The sequence below is a fragment of the Eptesicus fuscus genome, chromosome 6, assembly GCF_027574615.1.
Source record: "Eptesicus fuscus isolate TK198812 chromosome 6, DD_ASM_mEF_20220401, whole genome shotgun sequence".
NCBI classification, from domain to species: domain Eukaryota; kingdom Metazoa; phylum Chordata; class Mammalia; order Chiroptera; family Vespertilionidae; genus Eptesicus; species Eptesicus fuscus.
This window is the reverse complement of record NC_072478.1, coordinates 55,989,717-56,012,032: the sequence shown is the minus strand read 5'-3', so window position 1 is coordinate 56,012,032 and position 22,316 is coordinate 55,989,717. Positions and strand designations below refer to the sequence as shown.

Here is a 22,316-nt window from a genome sequence, read left to right as displayed (position 1 = left end):
CTTCTCTAGAACCCAAAACTACTCTCCCTTTCATTGTTTATCACTCACTGTCTCTTGCAACGGGTGAGGAGGAGGATTTTAAAGAGCAGAGATTTCACAACATTTAATGCTTCTGTCAAGTAGTGTTAAAACTGCCAAATACTGCATAGAAAAACAGATTTCCACTTTCTTCACCGTCATCGGGATGGTGAGGGAAAGTTTAAGGGCCAGGTACTCTGAGGCTATAAATGAACAATGCAACAAGCCAGAGGTCGAAGCCAACACTGGGAGAGCCGCAGAATTCCGGGTTGAGGGGCAGATCTTGGAATGCTTGAAGTTGCTGTTTAGACATGCTTTTTTCCTTCTTTCCCTCCCTCCCGTCAGTCCTGGCCAGCAATTAGATCCTTCAAACCATTTACAGTTAGGAAAGCTCAAGAAATCCCACTAGTACCTGGTTTGGAGCAGGTTAGAAAAAGCAGGAAATTGAGGAAAAGAAGAGTCTTATAGAATGTAGAGCTCTAGGCCTGTCAAATAAAATCAAGAAATGTGAAATAATGACCCTTAGCTCTTACATAGAGCTTTTCATCTTCAAAGGACACAGTAAACATGAGCTAATTAAGTTTCACTGCAGTGCTGTGAAGATATGTAAACAGTATCATCTTCATTTTATGGCTGGAAGGGAGAGTGAGGCAAAGACACCAACCCATGGAGGCCAACAAGGAGATTTGGAAGATGGTCTCCATGGGCGTTGCTGGGTGTGGTTGGTCTGGCCTCGCCTCCAGCTTTTTCCATGGTCACCTGGACATTACTGTTCGCTTAACATTCTTAGAAATGCACAGTTTAACAGCACTGGCAGGCTCTGTAGTCTATGTGCTCACCATATGGCAGAGGCAGAACTTTGCTGCATGTGAAGGGACAGGCATGAGAATGGGACAGGGCCTGGGTTCGAATCTCAGCTCTCCCATCTGCTCTGGGACCTCAGCTGAGATGGTTTCCTTATCAGCTCCATGGTGAGCCATCCCAACTTCCTTTCCCTCCTGGTCACTAAAACTAGGGACTTCCCTTCCATATTTCAGCCACTCCCCGAAGTTTTCAGGTCCCCACCTTCTCCATTCCCCTTCTTTGCCGACCCCAGAGCCTATCAATTGGAAGAAAGATAGCAGAGGTTAGAGACTGGTCCCCAAATCTGGCTGTGTACCAGAACTAGAGGGTTTCTTAAACACACCTAGGCCTGGGGCCATCCCAGAGATGCCGATCCCATAGGACCCTGGAATTGTTTCTTTGTTTGTTGGTTTGTTTTTAACATGCAGGTTATTCTGATGCAGCCTAGAAGATTAGCAGCAACCAATCCTCTCTCAGCACCCTCAGCTCTAGGGCTGTAAAACATCAATGATGAGAGAGAATCATTGATCAGCTGCCTCCTGCATGCCCCCCACTGGGGATCAAGCTCACAACCCGGACATGTGCCCTTGACCAAAATGGAACCTGGAACCCTTCAATCCACTGGCCCAGTGGTCGGCAAACTGTGGCTTGCGAGCCACACGCGGCTCTTTGGCCCCTTGAGTGTGGCTCTTCCACAAAATACCACGTGCGGGCGCGTGCGTACAGTGCGATTGAAACTTCGTGGCCCATGCGCAGAAGTCGGTTTTCGGCTCTCAAAAGAAATTTCAATCGTTGTCCTGTTGATATTTGGCTCTGTTGACTAATGAGTTTGCCGACCACTGCACTGGCCGATGCTCTACCCACTGAGCCAAACCAGCTGGGGTGAGAGACACTTTTTAAAAAAGTCATTTCAAACAGCTCCTTGAGCCCATTTTGTGGAATCTGCGACTGGACCCACACTGGAGATTTAACTCCATGTTCCTAGTGCCGAGCCTGCCCAGGTGCTGGCCCCAGCCATCCTGCTTAGAGACCCTGGAGATGAGAGGCCCAGCCAGGAGAGCCAGCCAAACCCGCTGGAAGCTGGCCCTGCCACAAATGGAGCCGGAGGTGGGATTATTGCTGCAGGAATTTTTTCTTTCTGAGAGACTGGAATGCAGTAGGGATAAGAGGTTCTGGAAAAAAGACAGGTCACCTATAACCTATGTGACCACTACACTGTAATCATCACTTTCATCGTTCTGGTGGCGAAATTCTCATTGGAGATGTGAGTAGTGGTGATATACCAGACACTTCGCAGTTGATGCTGCCAACCAAGAAATAAACAATTGACAACAACAGATCGATCGCCCTTGCATGGAAATGTCAGCCGCCCTTGGTGTTTATTTTTGTTTGCGGTATGTGTGGCATGGGCATGTGGCGCTTAGGAGGGAAACATGGAGTTTCACTTCCGTTCCCGCGGGCCTGGTAAATACACTGCTGCGTTAGGTGCCACCCGAGTGATGCTGGACAACCCAAGTCAGTCAAGAGTGAAAACAGTGCAGTTTCTCCTTCCTTTAGGATCTCTGGTGCAGACACCTCGCCTAGAAGAAATCTGAATAGAAAATATTTCAGAAGGCTGTTTCCATGGATGGGTAGACAGGTATGTGGTAAGTCAAGTTCAGAAATTTATTTTATCACTGCAGTCAACTAAAGTAATAACATGCTAAGTCCTCTTTATTCTTCCCTAGTCTTGCTTCAATTTCCACTTTACCTCACTAATTTTATAAACTCATTTTAGATCTGTTGTAATTAAAATTGAGTCAGTGGCTCACACGCATAGAACATTCACTTACATAGACCACATATTTTGCCCTACATGAAAATAAAAAATACAATTGTATCAAAATGTGTGGGGTGCAGTGAAGACAATAATTAGAGGGAAATATATAGCATCCAATGCATGTATAGGAAGAGATCTAAAATCAATAGTCTAAGCTTCCATCTGAAGAAACTAGAGAAAGAAGAGCAAGTTAAACCTAAAGCAAGCAGAAGAAAAATAATAAAAATTAAACAGGAATCAGTGAAATTAAAAATAGGAAATCATAGAGAAATAAAAAAGCTGGTTCTCTGAAAAGATTGATAAAATTAATAAGCTTCTAGCCAGCCTAAGGAAGAGAGAGGGCACTATTAATATCAGAAATGAAAGGGGTCATCACAACTAATCCCATGTACATTAAAATAATAATTAAGGAATATTGTTAATAATTCTATGCTCAGAGATTTGATCACTTAGATGTAACATACTAATTCCTCGAAAGATGCCAACTCAAAATCAACACAAGGAGAAACAGATCATCTGAACAGGCCTACGTCTTAGTCAGGGTTCTTCAGAAAAACAGAACAAATAGGTGGTGTGTATGTATAACTTACATATATATGATTTATTATAAGGCATTGGCATAGATAATTATGGAAGGTGGAAATTCCAAAATCTGCAGGTGGGCCAGCAGACTGCAGACCCAGGAGAGTGTAGGCCACAGCTCTAGTCCGAGGCTGTCTGCTATAGAACCAGGAAGTGCCAGTGCTGCAGATGAGGTCTGAAGGCAGTCTGCTGGAGAATTTTCCCTTGCTCCAGGGTGGCCATTCTTTCTGTTATATTCAGGCCTTTAACCTGATTGAATAAGGCCCACCCACATTATAGAAAGCAATCTGCTTTAATCAAAGTCCACAGACTTAAATGGTAATCTCATCCAGAAACACCAGAATAATGTTTGACCAAATATCTAAGCACCCCCATGGCCCAGCCAAACTGACACACAAAATTAACCATCACAGTCTAAATGCCAAAGAAATTGAAATAATAACTACTAGCAATAATGTTGAAAAAAAGAAAGCACTAGCCCCAGATAGTTTTACTAGTGAATTCTACCAAACATTTAAGGAAGAAATAATGTCCATTCTCTACAATCATTTCCAGAAAATAGAAATGAAGGGAGTACTTGCTAACTTATCCTATGAAGCCAGCATTATCCTGATACCAAACCTTGAAAAGATATTCAAGAAGGAAAACTATATCTCTCATAACATAAATGCAAAATTCCTCAATAAAATATTAGTAAATCATATCTAACAATGTATAAAAAAGTATATGTTACAAACCATCAGAATTTATACCAGATATATAAGGCTGGTTCAATATTCAAAAATCAAATAATTAAACTAATCTCATCAACAGGCCAAAGAAGAAAAATCATATGCTCATATCAATTGATACAGACAAAAACAACCACCTGAGAATATCCAACATCCATTCAAGATAAAAACTCCCAGCAAACTAAGAATAGAGGGATCATCCTCAACTTGATAAAGGATATCTACATTATTATCTAAGCTGTTATCATACTTAATGATGAGAAACTAATGATTTCACCCTAAGATTAGATCAAGGTAAGGATGTCCTCCTATTCAACATCATACTGGAAGTCCTATATAGAGCATTAAGACAAAAGAGGAAATAAAAGGAATATAGATTGGGAAAGGAGAAATCAAACTGTTTGCAGATGACATGATTGTCTATGTAGAAAACCCCAAGGAAATTACAAAAAAAAAAATATATATATATATATATATATATATATATATATTTTGTAATTTCCTTGGGGTTTTCTACATATATATATATATATATATATACATATATATATACATATACTGGACCTAGTAAATAGTTACAGCAAGTTTGCAGGACACCAGGTTAACATACAAAAGTCAATTGCTTTCCTATATGCCAGCCACAGAATTCAAAACAACTTTGAAACTGAAATTAAAAATACACTACCATTTACATTAACATCCCATAAATGAAAATACTCATATATAAATGTAACAACAAAATATATCTAGAAACTATATAAGGAAAACTGCAAAACTCTTATGAAAAAATTAAATACCTAAACAACTGAAGAGACATTATATGTTCATAGACAGGGATACTCAATATACTGTTAAGATATCATTTCTTCCTAACTTGAACTAAAGATTTGATGCAGTCCCAGTCAAAATGGCAGCAAAGTATTTTGTGGATATTGACAAACTGATTCTAAAGTTTGTATAGCAAACACAATATTGCAAAAGAAGAATAAAGTCAAGAACTGACATATTATCCAACTATAAGACTTACTATAAAACTACAGTAATCAAGGAAACATGGTAAGGGCAAAAGAATGGGTGTAATAGAGAACCCAGAAACAGACACACACACATATAGTCAACTGATCTTTGGCAAAGGAGTAAAGGCAGTTCAATGGAGAAAGGATAATTTTTCAACAAATGGTGATGAAACAACTGAACATTCCTATTAAAAATAAATCTACATAGAGAACTTACACCTTTCACAAAAATTAATTCAAATGGATCATAGACATAAATGTCAATCACAAAGCTAGAATATATATATATAACTTATATTGCCTACTCTACAGTCCTTGCCACCGCACCACAACTGCCTCCCAGGTGAGCCAAAGAACAGACACAGTGAATCTGTCATTTTGCCAATTCTTCAAGAGGGCTTTCTTACCTCCCTTCATTTTTTTGTTAATCCTCACCCAAGGATATTTTTTCATTAATTTTTAGGGAGAGTGGAAGAGAGAGGGAAAGACAGACAGAGACCTCGACCTGAGAGAAACACATTGATTGGTTGCCTCCTGCACATGCCCTACCAGGGCCCAGGCCCGGGAGGAGCCTGCAACCAAGGTATGTGACCTTGACTGGAACCAATCCTTTGGTCCACAGGCCAACGCTCTATCCACTGAGCCAAACTGGCTAGGGATCTTACCTCCCTTTAAGTGAAGTTTATAAACACCCACTATGAGTCCAAAGAATGTCAGAGGATAGGGGGAAAAAATATCCTCTCAGACAGAAGACAGGTAGATGTGTTCTCCTGAATCAAAAGAGAAGAAATAATTAGGTTATTATCACACACCTTTATTCAGTTTCTGCATTTATTACAGTAAAGCCTGGAAGAGTTAAATCTTTCTTTCATTTCTTAGAAAACCCCCCTAACTAGTGGTATTCTTTCATAAACAAACTGATGATCAGAAGCCAAAATATGTGAAGTGCTCTGATTTCACAAAAGGAAAGTATTAAATTATTACACTGGAGTACTAACATTTTATTTTCTTTCTCCAAGAAATTGGATTGATCTTGCTCTCTCCCCTAAGTTTCAGATCCATTAGTCTTGACCATAGGATGGGCACCCATAGGCATATTTGTTGCTATTTTTCCTTAAACATAGCTCAAAAATCTAAATAAAGATTGGAGCTACTAAAGTCTTTTGAGTTTGCTTGATTGTGGATGAGTTGAAATTGTAGCCGTAAGTTCCAATTCAGAACCTGGAAAAAATTAGGGCAAATAAAAAATAATTTAGGCAGCAATTGAGATGGTACGTTTTACTGGCCTTTGACCATACTCTGAGTCAAACTGTCAGTGAGCATAACTGTTTTATAACTTTAAGTGGGCTCGATCGATGGGAATTCTATAGACAAATGAATTATTAATAAGAATTTGGGTTATTTTAATATATCAGTAAACTTTACGTTATTTTGAAGCAATAAAATATTAATTAATATTTCACAATTCTAATGTTTTGTTTAAAAATATTCTGCACCTTGAATATTCTTAAATCCAGTTCTCACTGCTCGCTTTATACATATAAAGACAAGGAAGCAAAAAGATTGTCCAGGGTCAAAGAGAAAATGTGTAGGCACTGAAATTGAAGTCCTGGTTCCACATCCGGGTGTCACATTACCAAACAGGGGGAGATAAAGATGGATACTCTATCCAGGCTGAGCTAGAAGGTGCCATTCCAATGACTGGGGAAGAAATTGAGTTTGCAAAAATCAAAGTAACATAAGAGGCAAGAAACAAGATAGAGGAAACTCAGTTTTCATTGTGCAGAGGTGAGAACACTTGGAGGGCATTTGAAGTGTTCTCTTAATATATTTAAGAAAACACCAATCTCAATAAGGACATTAAAACTATTAAAAGGTAGATCTCTATTTGAGAAGTCAGTATGTAAAGACAAGATAAATAAAAATTCTTATTTAAAAACTGAAGATTCATCTTTGTCAGACAGACTGGGTTCAGATTCCAAATCTGCCATTGGCTAGCTGTGTGACCATGGGCAGATTTCTTAACCTCTCTAAATTCTCTTACTAAGAGGACCAAATGTAGAGAAAGCATTTATCATTCTGCTTGGCACAGAGCATGCATTCAATAAAAGGTAGCTGCTGCTGCTACTACTATTACTGTTATTATTGTTCTCCTTCATTTCACCATATCCCCATTTGCCTATTTATATTTTCATCCCTCACATTTTATTCAACTACATTATAATCTAGTGGAATAATGGAGTCAGAAAACTGGCACACTCAATTCTAAGATCAAAAGTTTCAATTCCCTCAAAACCTGGAGTCCATGCTTTCTGTGATGTGTTTCTTATGAAATAATGGTTTCACTGGAAATGACCTCATCGCTTACTTTTCTAAAACGATGGAGCTTATCTGAACATCTGGTGTGAACTTTATCCCTTAACCTGGATTGGTTTTTTAATCTCTACAATTATCTTTTATCCTTTTATCTCAGAGAGAATATGTATTCTTCCTCCTCTGAAGTTACCTTTCCCTAAGATTCCATTATCCTTGAAAAAATTACTCCCATATTTTCCCTATTCCCCTTTCTAATTACTGTAAAAATATCGCAAGATGTCTTTAACATTAAAAAAAGTGGTACATACAAATATCCAAGTATCCAAGAATAAAAATTCACCCAAAATCTTACCACCTAGATTCGCTGTCATTAACATGTAACCATTATTTCAGATGTCTTTTTATATTTACACATAGAAAGAAAGAACAAGAAATAGATATAATTCCTAGAAAATTAAGCTACTAAGTTTATTTTTACTTGAAATCCATAGAAATATAAAAATGAAACTGAAGAAACTGAGGAACTTCAGATAGATGTTTCCTAACCAACATGAATGCTATTTCCTAAACAAACAAAAAACAAACAAAGAACAACAACAACAACAAAAAACACTCTACAGTTTTGAAGGGGAAAATAAGAGAAGTTTGAGACTTTTGCTTCTAGCCCATATGGAATTACAGGGCCTTAATTTTTCCTCCTGTCTTAAAGAAGAATGGAATGCAATCAATGAAATAGTTGATTTCATTGTCTTAGAAATCTCTCCTCCGCACAACAGGTAGAGCAGAGGAGCGATTTCTAAGACAATGAAAACAAGTAAGGGAAGTCCTATGATTGTCCCATCTCACTTCCTAGAGAGTCTCCGGTTCTCAGAACGATAGTGTGGACCCAAACAGAGTCCAGTAACCTCTCTGAGATGAGATGTCCGAGTTCATAGCTTAGGGAGGCCTAAGTGTGTAGAAGTCATGAGACAGAGTCACGGGGAAGAGAAATCTTCAGAGAAAAAGACTTCTACAAGGGATTCCCTTGAATCTTTACCTAAGTACTGATCAGTTCATGTGTTGAGGAAACTATCATGTCAGGGATAGAGCTACTAAAAAGGAACAGATGGAAAACTTCTTGAAAACCACACATATTTGTTAATAATTCATCTTTCCACCAGCCAGAGTGGAAAGACCTCTTAACCCTTTGCACTCGCTTGCTTTTTTCTCGATTCCTTTATTCTACTCGCGATTTAATATTTTAAATACCCCAGATTTTACAAAGCACGGCAGTAGAATAAAAAACTGGAGTTTCTTTTCATACAAACTTATTTATTTGGATTTTTTTATATTTCAAATTATTGATACATTCAAAGAGTAATTTTAATCTCTATAATTTTTCATGGTGTGATATTTTTTGAAACATTCACCCACATGAAGACCTGGCTTACATTCACATGTTTCGCAAATATAAATCGTCTCTCTTCTTCCTCCTTTGATTTTTCTGTTAGAACAAACAACACAATCTTTGTGTTTTTTTGTTAGGGTGAGGTGTGATTATATGGAGCTTTCCATCTAAACGTTGCTCTAAGTTAGTGGATAATAATCTACCCCTGGAAGTTAGTGTACCATCTCTGAATTCTCCAACAAGATCATGTACTAGTTTCCTAATAAATTTCACATGCGTTATCGGTTTTTCATTTTTTCTTTTTTGGCATCAGTTGAGACGGCATTTACATTTTACTTGTCCTTTCATGCTAATGAAAACAAGAAAAGATACTGGAAAAATAGACAAAAATCCTCCTTCCCCCCGCGGTGAAACTATGTGTCAAGTGTGGCTCGACGTACAAGCTGCTACTGATGCTAACCGTGTCGAGTCATACTCGACATCCGAATGCAAAAGGTTAACACTTGAAACAATCTACTAGAGCTGTCAGAGATTACTGGGCTCAATAATAGGGCCAAGGTAGCTAGAAGATGACCTCTAGGTGATTTAAATATATATTTTTCTGAATGCCTGAGAATTTTTTATTATGGTTGAATTGATTCAGTGTTGATTTTTATATGTCAAATTTGGCTAAAATATAGTATACCTTATCAATCTGCATACTATGTGTCTTCTATTTCAGGGAAATTCTATATTATACTAGTAGCCCTGTGCACGAATCGTGGGCCAACAGCTCACCAGTAGCTCACTGCCGCCCTCCAGTAGCTCTCTTCCTGCTGCCCTCCTGTAGCTCCCTCCCCCCACCCCCCAACCCTGGTCCCCCCACCTCATAGCTTGCTGCCCTGCCCCCTCCTGTAGCTCTCTGCCACCTGCTTGTAGCTCACTGCCCCACCCTCCTGGTGATCTGTGATCTGGTCATTATGCGGTTGGTCATTAACGCTTCACAGCGTAATGACCATTTGCATATTACATCTTTACTATATAGGATTGTGTACCTTCTGTATTTATCTGTGGGATTCTCTACCTCAGGAAATAGCTTTGTAATGGATCATTTTTGTCTTTCCTCCATAGCTATTATCTTCTCTATAATTTTTAAATTCTTTAAAATAATTTTTTTTTGCCTCTGCATTCATATATAGTAATTATCATGTCTTTTCTGTATTTTAGCCAAATCTATGTTATTCCTTGAAGTTACTAGTTTATTGATATTGAAATGGAGTTATTGTTTACTTCAATTTTTTCTTAGCTCTTCAATCTCCACTTGCAATTTTTTGTGTGCTTATTATTTGGATCTTGCATTCTTTGTTGTATTTATTCATGTTCTCATAAGGTTTTTGTACATCATGAAATACTTGTGGAGAATTACTTTCTGTTTGATAGGTTATGTTTTCATACAGATTGGGTTACTCATCTCTTTTGTGAATTATATATTCTTTTCTTCCTATAGAATGTTTGCAGGGTTGTGGTGCTGCTTTTTGTTTTGTTTTGTTTTATTTTATCTTGTTTTTACATAAATTGGGAAGCTTTCTCCAGACTTCTTATTTATTCTGGTGGTGAGTTCTACTTTATTCCCTTTGTACTTAATTTGGGAATTGTTTGTCTTCCCTTTTGCTTCCATCAAACACATTTCAGAAAACTCAAGAGGAGAATGATCTATTGTATTTACCCATATTTTTATTCTTTTTGTTGTTCTTTCTTCTTTTCTGATGTTCCTAACATCTTTTCCTTCCTGCCTGCTTTCCTTTCATCCTTTTTTCTTCTTTCTTTTCTTATTTTTGTTTTAAGAACTTCTTTTAGCTATTCTTTAAGATAGGTAAGCTAGTAACAAATTTTCTTTTTCTTTTATCAGAGAATGTCTTGCCTTTCCTTTATTCCTGAAGTATATTTTATTGGATAAAGAATTCTGAATTGGCTCTGGCCGGTATGGCTCAGTGGTTGAGTATCCTCCCATGCACAAAGAGGTTGCGAGTTTGACTCCATGTCAGAGCACATGCCTGGGTTTCTGGCTGGATTTCTAATAGGGGGTGGGGCATGCAGGAGACAGCGAATTGATTTTTAAAAAATGCATTTTATTGATTTCAGAGAAGAAGGGAGAGGAAGAGATAGAAACATCAATGATGAGAGATAATCAATGATTGGCTGCCTCCTGCACCTCCCCTACTGGGGCTTGAACCCGCAACCTGGGCATGTGCCCTTGACCGGAATCAAACCCAGGACCCTTCAGTCCGAAGGCCAAAGCTCTTTCCACTGAGCCAAACCAGCTAGGGCAGTGGTTGGCAAACTGCGGCTCGTGAGCCGCGGTTTGCCGACCACTGAGCTAGAGGTAATTAATGTTTTTCTCTCTCATTGATGCTTCTCTCTCTCTCCAGTCTCTCTAAAAATCAATGGGAAAAATATCCTCGGGTGAGGATGAACAGAGAGAGAAAGAGAGAGAGAGAGTGAGAGAGAGAGAGAGAGAGAGAGAGAGAGAGAGAGAGAGAGAGAAGCAGATGCCAACACAGGATTCAGTGTGCCAGAGATTAGCTGGATGGGTTGGGGAACACCTGTGAGAGAAAAAGAGGAAGCCAGAGGAGGCTGAGTGAGCCTTTTGACCACCCTTAGTGGTGATCCCTGTGAAGGAGAAAGGGAGGGAGCGGGGAGGGGAAGAGAGGCGTAAGTCAGACCTTAGACTGTAATGCACGTCTGAGAAAGTTTTGGCAAGCCAACACTGTCTATTCGAGGAGCCTCGAATCTCCATGGAATGAGTGTGCCTCAGTATCCTTGCCACACTCTGTCATTGACTGGGAGCAGCTAACAGGGAAGCATGGCCTCCTCAGACCGTATTGGACTTCAGAGAGCAGCTGGGGCCTTCAGTCAGTTATACTCCCTGCAGTAGGGCATCTGAGAAGTGCATCTCTATGGCTATCACGGATGGAATTGCCCATTTATCTCTGCTTTCACTCAAAACTTCACCAGAAGGATGGTAAATTCTGAAAAGGCAAACCCCCCCAAAAATAAAAGAGAATGGGAGGAAAAGGTGATTTATGTCAACAACATGTTGGAACTGGAAAACCAGATGATGACTGACCTAGCGGACCAGAGAAAGCTGAAACATGGGCCAGTATGTGCAGAAAGCTCACAAGAAACAGAAGAATTGCTCTCATGGAAACTCAGATATTGAAGGCAACAGGTAACTTTGAAGACAGAAGTGCAGGGTAGATTGAAAACAGGGAAAAGGATCACAAATGTTTAAAAAGAACAGTTAAATTCCTCTTCCCCTTCCTTATGCCAGACGGTCCTGAGACTTCCTCCTCTGAGCCTCAGCAGAAGGCTGGAGATCACCTGCTGGGAAAACCTGACCCAGACAGACTGACTGACTCTGGACTTGGGGTCATCAGGAAAGCCTTGAAGGTAAGGGTGACAAGTCTATCTCCTGAGAGGTGAGATGGACCCTCCAACTTTCTCTTCTCCGGTCCCAGAATTCTGCAACCACGCTTAATCCTTCCCAACCCCAACTCACAACTGGGGAATTTCTTTCAGGCGAAAGGGACTTTACGGAAGCCCCTAAAGAAAGAACTAAGTCTCTTCTAAAATTACTCCCCAGTGAAGCTCACTAATTTCCAAGCCCCATCAATGCATATCAAGTTCCAATCCACTTTCAGCACCTCACCCTGAAATCTGAACGGAAAGCAAAGGATCATTACATGTTTGAAGAAAGTCTCTAGTACTTAAGACAGAGAAAGAAACAAACTAAAACAACCATGCGAATAACAAAATGAAAGGAGCAGGAAAAAACTTTTAGACTTAATAACTCAGTGAAATAGGAGGATACATTACATCCATGAAACAAGAATATATACAGTATATATGTGTGTGTGTGTGTGTGTGTGTGTGTGTGTGTATATATGTATATATATATATATATATATATATATATATATATATATATATATATATATTTACACAGGGAACATTCAGAGAACAACAAAGAAGTCCTTCATATTATCAGATAGCAGAAAATAACATTTCCAAAAGAAGAATATTGAAGAAAATTTTCTCAAAAGGAGGGGAAAAAAAACATGGGAAAGAAAATGAATAGATTGTTAGGCAGTCACATCCAAGTACTTGATTATGTAAATAAGAAAAGGGAAAATGGAAGAGAGGAAATTGTTAAATGACTCAAAAACTTTTTCCCCATTATGAAGCACATGGTTTTCCAGATTGAAGGGGCCTAGTAAGTGCCAGCACACTAAAGGGACAATGACCACCCCTGAGGTAAATTGTTGCAAACTTCCAGAACATCAGGATAAAGAAGAGCTTCCAAAGTGTCCAGAGAGAACATACAAATGTTTGAGGATCAGACTGGCATGACTTTACATTTACATTAGCACCAGAAGACAATGAGGCAATTTCTTTACACTTCTGATGTAATCATTTCCCTCTTAGAATTATGTGTCTGGCCAAATGATAAAACGGTGAGGGTAAAATAAAGATAGTTTGAGAATACAAGGTCTCAACAATTTTCCTCGCAAGCATACCTTCTCAGAAGGCTAACAGGAGCTGTAACCTGACAGAGCGAGGACATCATCAAGAAACAGTGCAGGGAATAAGGGCTCCAGACGGGAAAGAAATTCCCAGAATGGATGAGGAAGTCCTAGACTGATTGCTGACCAGAGCCCAGGGTGCACACAGTCCAGGCGGGAGCAGAAAGACACAGGAATATAGGAGAGACATTTTCAAGAGGAATAAGTGTATAGAACACTTGATATGTTTAAATATATTTTAATGAGGTTTTCATTTCTGGGAAGCATTTGGAACTGCTACATAAAAAAATTATACAAAAAGGAAGCAAATTTTAACTCCAGAAAATCAAACAGAAGAAAACACAAAACAATTTGTTCAAGAAAGAAAATATAATCATTGTATACTATACATATAGCTCAGCTGTGAAATAGTTACATAATTATAATATGACCACTGAATATTGATTTGACTCCAAATGGTGAGGAAGAGGAGAGGAGGGGAAGTGAATAGTTGTAATTCATTTGTACATATGGATGATGTGTGTCGGAGTTGGGTTGTAAAAGAACTAAACCCTTCATTATAGTAAATCAATGCATAGTATCTATATCTGAAAAATTATGAAATATCATCTAATACAGAGATCATATAAAATATCTGAGAGTTGAAAGTTGCTGCCTCAGGGTAATGGGAATTAGGATTAGATGGAGCAGATAAAATTAACATTTGAAAAAAGTGAATAGTTTGAATATTTAGTCAAAATATGTCACCTACAAGAAGAAATCAACTGATGACTTCAAACCTCTCCATGTCAACATTTAGTACTAGAGGGAAATAGAGCAGTGCTTACCAAGTATTTAAGAAATTACAATCTAAAATTTTATTCCCAGTTAAACTGTCTTTCACGTATAAAGGCAACAAATAACTTTTTTATTAAGTTTATTGGGGTGACATTGATTAATAAGATTATATAAGTTCCAAGTGTACAATTCTGTAATACATCATCTTTATATTGCACTGTGTGCTCATCACCCAAAGTTTAGTCTCCTTCCATCACCATTTATTTACCCTTTTCAAGCTTTCCTCCCAACCCCCCGTCCCCTCTGATAACCACCATACTGTTGCTGTCTGTGTCAGTGAAGTTCTTTGTGTGTTTCCTTTGTTTGTTCATTTTGTTGGTTTCTGTTTTATATCCCACATCTGAGTGAAATCATGATCCTTGACCTTTTTCCCAGTAGGTATTTTTGAACATATAAAGACTCAAGGAATAAAGATCCCATGATTCTCTTGAAGAGGTCAAACTTCAGCCAATCAAATGACAAAGTAAAAACACTACAGTAAACAGATTGACAGAAAACATTCAATCCATCTAATTGGTAAAAACTAAAGCAAATTGAGAGGATAAAAGTTTAGAGCAGACGATAAATGTTATCAATCAAAGTATAAATGAATTAACTAAAAAAGTTGGAGGGAAGGGGGCAATACAATGAAAGATAAATATGCAGATTTCCCCATCTTGTATGACCAGGGGTAAAAAGATAAAGATAAATCAAGTAATGCAGGTATAATTTACTTTAAGGTGTAACAAGAAACACTAAGAAAAATAACACAATCACTTTCCTCTTTGACCAAACTTTAATCAGGCTCCTCTTTCTGACTAGTCCCTGATTTTGGACTCTGTGGCCCATTTAGTCCAGTTTCAGCAAGAATCCTGTTGGGTCAGTTTTGGGAAAATTTTACACTCTGATATCTGATCAAATTCTTCATCCCCTGTGCTTGGTATCTTATCACTCTGGCCTACCTTCAGCAAGAATCCTGTAGAGTTGGTCTAGCAAGAATCCCCCTAACCTTAATCTTTCCTCTTAGCAATTTTCCATCCACTAACCCTTTGCCCTGTTCCTTGGGTATCGGTTGCCACTTTTTCTTTTTTTTACCCCCCAAGGTCAAAGTTTCAAGTTATTAGTGTTCACTCAGCAATAAAAATTCACATGAAAGAATGAAATAAGCAGGGTGGAGAGAATGCTGCTTCAGCAGACAATCCATGCTACTCTAAGGGCAGCGGGAACTGTGAGAGAAGAGGTCAGTGTTTTCAAAACTTCATTCAGATGCTTTTCCAATCAGGTGACCCAAATGGCTAGCAGAGAACATTGGGCAGATCCACGCCAGTCTTATGGAAACATAGGCAGCTGGATGCCATCTTTCCTGAAGAGAACATCAGCTCAGCCCATTGTAAACCTAGAACTGAGCACGCCGCTACATTGCCACACTAAGTTCATGTTTCTCTCGTTTCTCCGGTGGTTCTGCCTCCAAGTCTGGATTCGGGTCTGGGTGGTGGATTTCAATGAGAAGAACATAGATGAGGCCTCCAATGGCAGCACCAACCATAAGGCCACAATAGGAATCCACCAGAAGTAATTTCCAACTCGGAAGACATCAAACCCCCATCCTGCCAAAGCAGTGAAAAGTCTGGAACTAGGGTCTCGAGCTGGATTTACGGCGCAGCCACAGTTCAATCCCAAAGAGGAAGAAAAGACAATAATCAGGAGGCCGACGGCAATGGGCTCTAGGCCTTTGGGGACTCCCCCGTTTCTGGAGTCAAAGATGACGAAGACAATCATGAGGAGGAACATGGTGGGCATTACTTGGTCTGCAAATGCATTTGCCAGAGACACATATGGAGCTGGGTACATTGCAAAAATGTGTGCTGATGCATTTTCTCCCATGATGAGCAGTTTCCCAACCGCAAAGGACATAGCCCATCATAGTAAATACCAAAGAGGATTGCAGACCCTACGAAGGCTCCCAGGAACTGGGCTCCCACATAAAAAGGAAATTTGAACCATTTCATCCATCCAAAGCGACACATTGCAAAAGACACAGCAGGGTTGATGTGGCCACCAGAGACACCCCCGTCACATAAATGGTTATAATGACCGCCATTGCAAATCCACCATTCACAGTGAGGACTCCTCCAAAATTTCCTCCACTGAGGATGGCTTGGGCAACACAGCCACATCCGAGGACGATCATTATACATGTGCCCAAGAACTCGGAGAGCGTTTCTTTAGCCAAACTGCTCTTCAACACCAGTCTCTGTTAAAAGCTTTTCCTCCTCCGTTCCTTCTCAGACTGCATCATGCGACTTCTCCAAGGACCACTCTTTCCACCAGTACCTGCTGCTTCTGCTCCCTACTTCACTCACACATTCCACTTTTTCTTACTGTATTCAGAGTTGAGCCCCATCTCTCTCCCCTACTACAAAATCAATTGTAATAGTCCCTCTGAATGAAGTCAGGCTGACTGTCTTTAACAAGTGTCATAAGTGATTTTTTCTTTAGTTGTAAGAGGTAAGGAAGGAGAGATAGAAAATATGCTAATTTTGCTATTACTTATAGTGGCTTCAAGCCAATTTCCTAAAAGTCATTCTGCAGATTGGCCTTAGAGCAAATTGACTTTTGGTGAATTGATACAGTGAATTAGCTTCGGACAAATTTACTTTTAGTGAAATGGCCTGCTTCTGCTAGATTAGGAAACCAGTAAATATACCTAAAGAAATACAGAGTATATATTAATATGTATTAATTAAATACATATATAAATACATACATTTTTGTACAAAATTGTAGTACATAAAAACCACTAAAACGAACACATAAACCTTCCAAGTAATCAGAATTATTACACACATACAAAGAGAGGAAATAATGAAAAAAATTTTAAGCAGTGAAACAGGAAGTACCAAAAATGGCAAAAGCAAACCCAAATTATATCTGTCATAGCAGAAAGTACAAATGGGCTAAAATATCTTGTTTTAAAAAATATGATTGGATTGAAAAACACAAACTAACTTCGGCTGCACTCTGGATTCAAGGCAATATAAAGGAGAGTTTATTAACAGTTGTAGAGCTAAGTTGCTTAGATTTAAATCTATGTCATTGCCGAAACCGGTTTGGCTCAGTGGATAGAGCATCGGCCTGCGGACTCAAGGGTCCCAGGTTCGATTCCGGTCAGGGGCATGTACCTTGGTTGCGGGCACATCCCCAGTAGGGAGTGTGCAGGAGGCAACTGATCGGTGTTTCTCTCTCATCGATGTTTCTGACTCTCTATCCCTCTCTCTTCCTCTCTGTAAAAAATCAATAAAATATATAAAAAAAAATTAAACCTATGTCATTTGGGGGCAACTTGCTTCATTTCTCAGTGCCTCAGTTTCCTCCTTGATTAAATGGGGATATTAAAGTTAACTCAGTGAATCATTGAGAAGATTTAGCAAGTTAATATATGTAAAGCATTTAGAATGGTCATATAGTAAAAATTCAATAAATATTGGCTCACTACATGAGACATATCTAAAACCAGATGATTTAGAAGGGTTGAAAATAACAGGATGGTCAAAGTCATATCGATGAAGTGCCAACACAAAGAAAATAATGGTTTGGAATTTAGCACCAGAAAAATTTGAAGACAAATAAGGGTACATTATAATGACAATGAGTGCAACACTAATATTCCTAAAGTAAAAAATACAGGAAATATAAGGAGAAATTGGAATGAACCAACAGGGGTAGAAACACCAGGTCATGATGATTTCAATGCCATTTAAGCTGTTCCAGAGCAAGGGAAAGAAAAGGTTTTGAAACCAAAATAAGTTCCAGATGAATCAAAGATCACAGTGTTCTAGAAGAAAAAAGAAAAAAATGTAAAAAATAATCTCAAAGTGGGGAAGTAGGACTAAATCCAGAAGCCCTTAAACAAGATTGATCATTTCAACTTCATAAATATATTTTTAAAATGTCTACATAGCAAAAGTCAATAAAACATGTGAAAAGATCAACGATTTACTGGGGGAAATATTTCCAATACTTATTATAGATAAAGGAACTATTTCCTTGCTAAGTAAAGTACTCCTACCAGTCATAAAGAAGATGAAAATACATTTTTAAAAAGCTGACAGTTGTACAAAGGATATGGATAGATAGTCCCAGGGAAGAAAACACAAATGGCTGTTTGTTAATATATGAAATGATGCCTGCCAATAGCTATCTTTGACCCAGAACTTTCACATGCAAAAATGACATATTTATAACAATATACTTGTTCTATCACTGTTTTTAAAAATAAAATAAAAAAGAAATAATGTAAGTGTCAATCAATAGGGCCTATAATTGGTCAAATAATGCCCCTCACCTCCTGCCAAGATGTCCACAGATCTAGGCATATCCTAATCCCAGAGTCTTTGAATATGTTACATGGCAAAAGGGAATTCAGGTTGCAGATGGAATTAAAGTTGTTAATTAGCTGATTTGAGACGGAGAGAGTATCCTGACTTATCCAGGTGGCCCCATGTCATACAAGGGTCCTTAAAAGTGGAAAAGGGCTGTAGGAGAGTCAGTGTTAGAATGAGAGCATGAGAAAGACTCTATTGCTGGCTTTGCAGATGGAAGGGGGTGTGAGCCAAGGGATACAGGCAGCTCCTAGGAGGTGAAAGAGGTAAGAAAACTGATTTCCTTCTAGAGCCTCCAGAAAAGAACAAGTTGTCCTATGACACCTCGATTTTAGCCTAGTGAGGCCCATGTCAGACTTCTGACCTCCAAAACTGTACTATAATAAATCTGTTGTTTTCAGCCACTAAATGTGTGGAAACTTGCTCCAGCACCAATAGGAAACTAATTCCCAAGCTAATTAAAAGTTATGGTAATCCATACAATGGAATACATACAGCTTTTACAGGAGAGTGAGAAAACTCTATCATAGAACAATCTCTGGAATATAATAGCAAGGAATGGAACAGTACACACAAGGAATTAGGAAGACTAGTTACTTTCAGGCAGAGAGTGTAGGAGGCAGGGACAAAGGTGGCAGGCAGGAAAACGTTTTTCACTACATATCCTTTTATAACTCTTAAATATATAATATTTTATTTAAAAACTAGAGGCCCAGTGCACAAATTCATGCACCAGTGGGGTCCCTCAGCCTGGCCTGCAGGATCAGGCCAAACCGGCTCTCCAACATCTCCCAAGGGGTCCCAGATTGTGAGAGGGTGCAGGCCAGGCCAAGGGACCCCACCAGTGCACGATCAGGGCCAGGGAGGGATGCAGGAGGTTGGCCAGCTGTGGAGGGATCGCGGGAGGGCTCTAGGGCATGTCCAGCCCATCTTTCTCAGTCCCAATTGGCCAGACCCCAGCAGCAAACTAACCTACCGGTTGGAGTGTCTGTCCCCTGGTGGTCAATGCACATCATAGAGAGCGGTTGAGCGGCTTTAGCATATCATTAGCATATTACTCTTTGATTGGTTGAACGGATGACTGGATGACCGAGCAATTAGCATATTAGGCTTTTATTATCTATAATAAGAAAAGCCTAATATGCTAATTAGACCAGACAGCTGAACGACCTTCTGGACGTCCTTCTGGATGCTTCCGGATGAAGCCAGGGCTGCGAAGGCCGAGGCAAGCCACCGCAGCTGCGAGAGCCAAGTCCCTTGCACGAATTTCATGCATCGGGCCTCTAGTATAGGATAAAATGTGATTTTATCAAGGAGGGTGTTCTTAACCCCTCAGGAAGGGTCATCCTTTTGTATGATACATCTGAAAACTTCCTGTGTTCTCCTTCATAACCAGATACTATTACCACCTTACCTTCACACTTTGTAACCATGTAATATACTAAAACCAATAATTGTTGGTCCCAGAGTTTTTACTTAATGTGTGTCTTACCCAGTAGACTGTCAGTTCCATGAGGGCTGGGACCAGTTTGTCTTTTAATAGTACCTAGGATAGTGTCTAGCATTTAATTAGACTTTAGTAGACATTTATTGAATAAATGGATGAATTAGTTAATACTAGTAAATGCCGTCAAGAGTAAGAAAGCGTATAATTTAATCAATTATAATTTCCAAAAGTAAACATAATTAGCCCAAAAATGTAAAATGAAAAACCAAAAGCATACAATAAAAAATATGATTCAGAAATATAGAGATGTCTAGCTATAGATAACTATTCTTCTTGTATTAAACTCTATAAAATCACAGCTACATCTCATTCTCTAGCTTTCTTTATCCAGAGAAAAAAGTTTCAACTATTTTTCAGCTCATGGTGTTAAGATCCCTGGACAGTGTTCACAGATTGAAGCCATTTAACACAGGGTTTGCCTTTTTACAGCTGTCTGCAGTTTCAGCTGTCAGTGGAGAGGCCTGTAATTCACAGGCATTCCCCGTTTGCTCTCTCTACCTCACTGTGTCTCTTACAACTTCTGCTTGTTGCTGCAACACTCAGCTTCTTTCTTTTTTTTTTTTTCATGACCAGAACATAGAAGCTGAGAGAGGGAAAGAGAGAGATTACTGTCCTGTAGGCCTGGTAACCTCGTGACTGCCTACAATCAGGAAAATTGTACCACATTAACCATTGTTTAGAGAGAATGCTGTTTGTTCATCAACATCATTTTTGTTTTCCTCCGGGGCATCCAGCTAGGCTATCTTTCCCATTCTCCTTTGCTGTTGGGTGGAGCCACAGAACTGAGTTCTGGCCAATGAAACATGGGTCAGTCGTGGGTCTAGTGGCTGGATGCAGAGACCTCATGAACTCCGGGCCCCTGGAGGATGGCAAAGCCACTAAATTGGAAGCAAGCCTGGGTTCCCATTGGAGCTGCCATGTGCAAGAAGGCTACCTGGGAGATCCATCCAACCACAGACACTGGGGCTCTTTTTGTTGTTTTTGTTTTCGTTACTCCTCACCTAAGGATATTTTTCTCACTGATTTTTAGAGAGTGAAAGGGAAGGAGAGAGAGAGAGAGAGAGAAAGAGAGAGAGGAGAGAATCAATGTGAGAGAGACATATCGATTGGTGGCCTCCCACATGTGCTCCCCCTGGGGCCCCAGGATTGAACCTGCAACCCAGGTACAATGTGCCCTTGCCCAGGAATCAAACTTGGGACCCCCTAGGGCCAACGTGCTGACCACTGAGCAATGCCGGCCAGGGCTAACCAGGGATACTTGTGTTGGATAATTTCCGGTCAAAAACTATTTTTTTATTCTTTTGAACCACCTAAATGTTGGTTCAGAAACTGGCTCCTTGAAGTGGCGTGCTGCCATATAGCAGACACCTAAAATAAGGTGGTGAATGGTAAGAAAACTGATGGTAGTAGCTGGAATGATGGATACTCTGCTATAAAGTGGCAGTATCACAGACTTTGAAAAATTGTCACCTGTATTATCTTGAAAGAAGACCATGTGCTTTCTGAATGGAACTTGGGGGAAGTGGTGGGAATTTGAGTGCAAGTGTGTGTTGACAATTAGGTGTCTTTGGTAATGTTTTATAGGAAAGAAATGAGTTTAGGAAAGAACTGGCGGTTTTCAAGCTGAAATGAAAGGGAATTAAAAGTCAAGAAATCCATAATTGTTGAAATATTAGGATAGATGATATCCTAATATCATCTATCTTACCGTTTAGATTCCCAAGTAGTAAGAAATACGTCTTTGAGTATTAAAGCCAGGGATGTTCCCCACGTAAACCAAAACTCAGCCTTGGGACAAAGATCATATTAGGAATGTGGCCTTCCTGTAAGTTCTACTAGATGGACATGGGGTAGAGGCCTTTAAATTGAGGGAGATTGGCTTATGGTGAGGAGACAAAAAATAAAGTTAGTGGTATGAGGAGCTAGCTAGAAGCTTATTAACTTTTGAAAGAAATTTTGTTGTCAAAGATATCAAGACCATCTTTAAAATGTAAAACAACTTTTGAGCCCAAAAGTTAATCAAACAGGAAGCAATCTACAAAACTGGGAAGGCCCTAAGGAGAGCCTGGTCCCCAGTGCCCACTTCAGATGTGGCCAAAGGAGATGATGGACAAAATGGGTGGAGACAGAAGCCAGGTAGAACAATGGCCAATGGCGCTCCCAACAAAAAGCAGAGTCAAGACGTAATCAAACAGGGCAGAGAGCTCTCAGAAGGTGTGTACAGTGGGGTTTTATAACTGTATGGACCAGCCCCTACTTTGTGTCTTCTTATCCTTTCCAAATAGGAGTATCTATTGCAGGTGTGCCATCCCTATCTCTTAATTGTTTGTTAGGGAG

The 22,316-nt window shown here is 39.4% G+C and overlaps 1 pseudogene; it reads right to left on the bottom strand.

Annotated features, from left to right (window-relative positions):
* Nucleotides 1-15,504: 15,504 nt before the first annotated feature.
* Nucleotides 15,505-16,386, bottom strand: LOC103290503 (aquaporin-9-like; annotated as a pseudogene).
* Between the last annotated feature and the right edge of the window lie 5,930 nt (nt 16,387-22,316).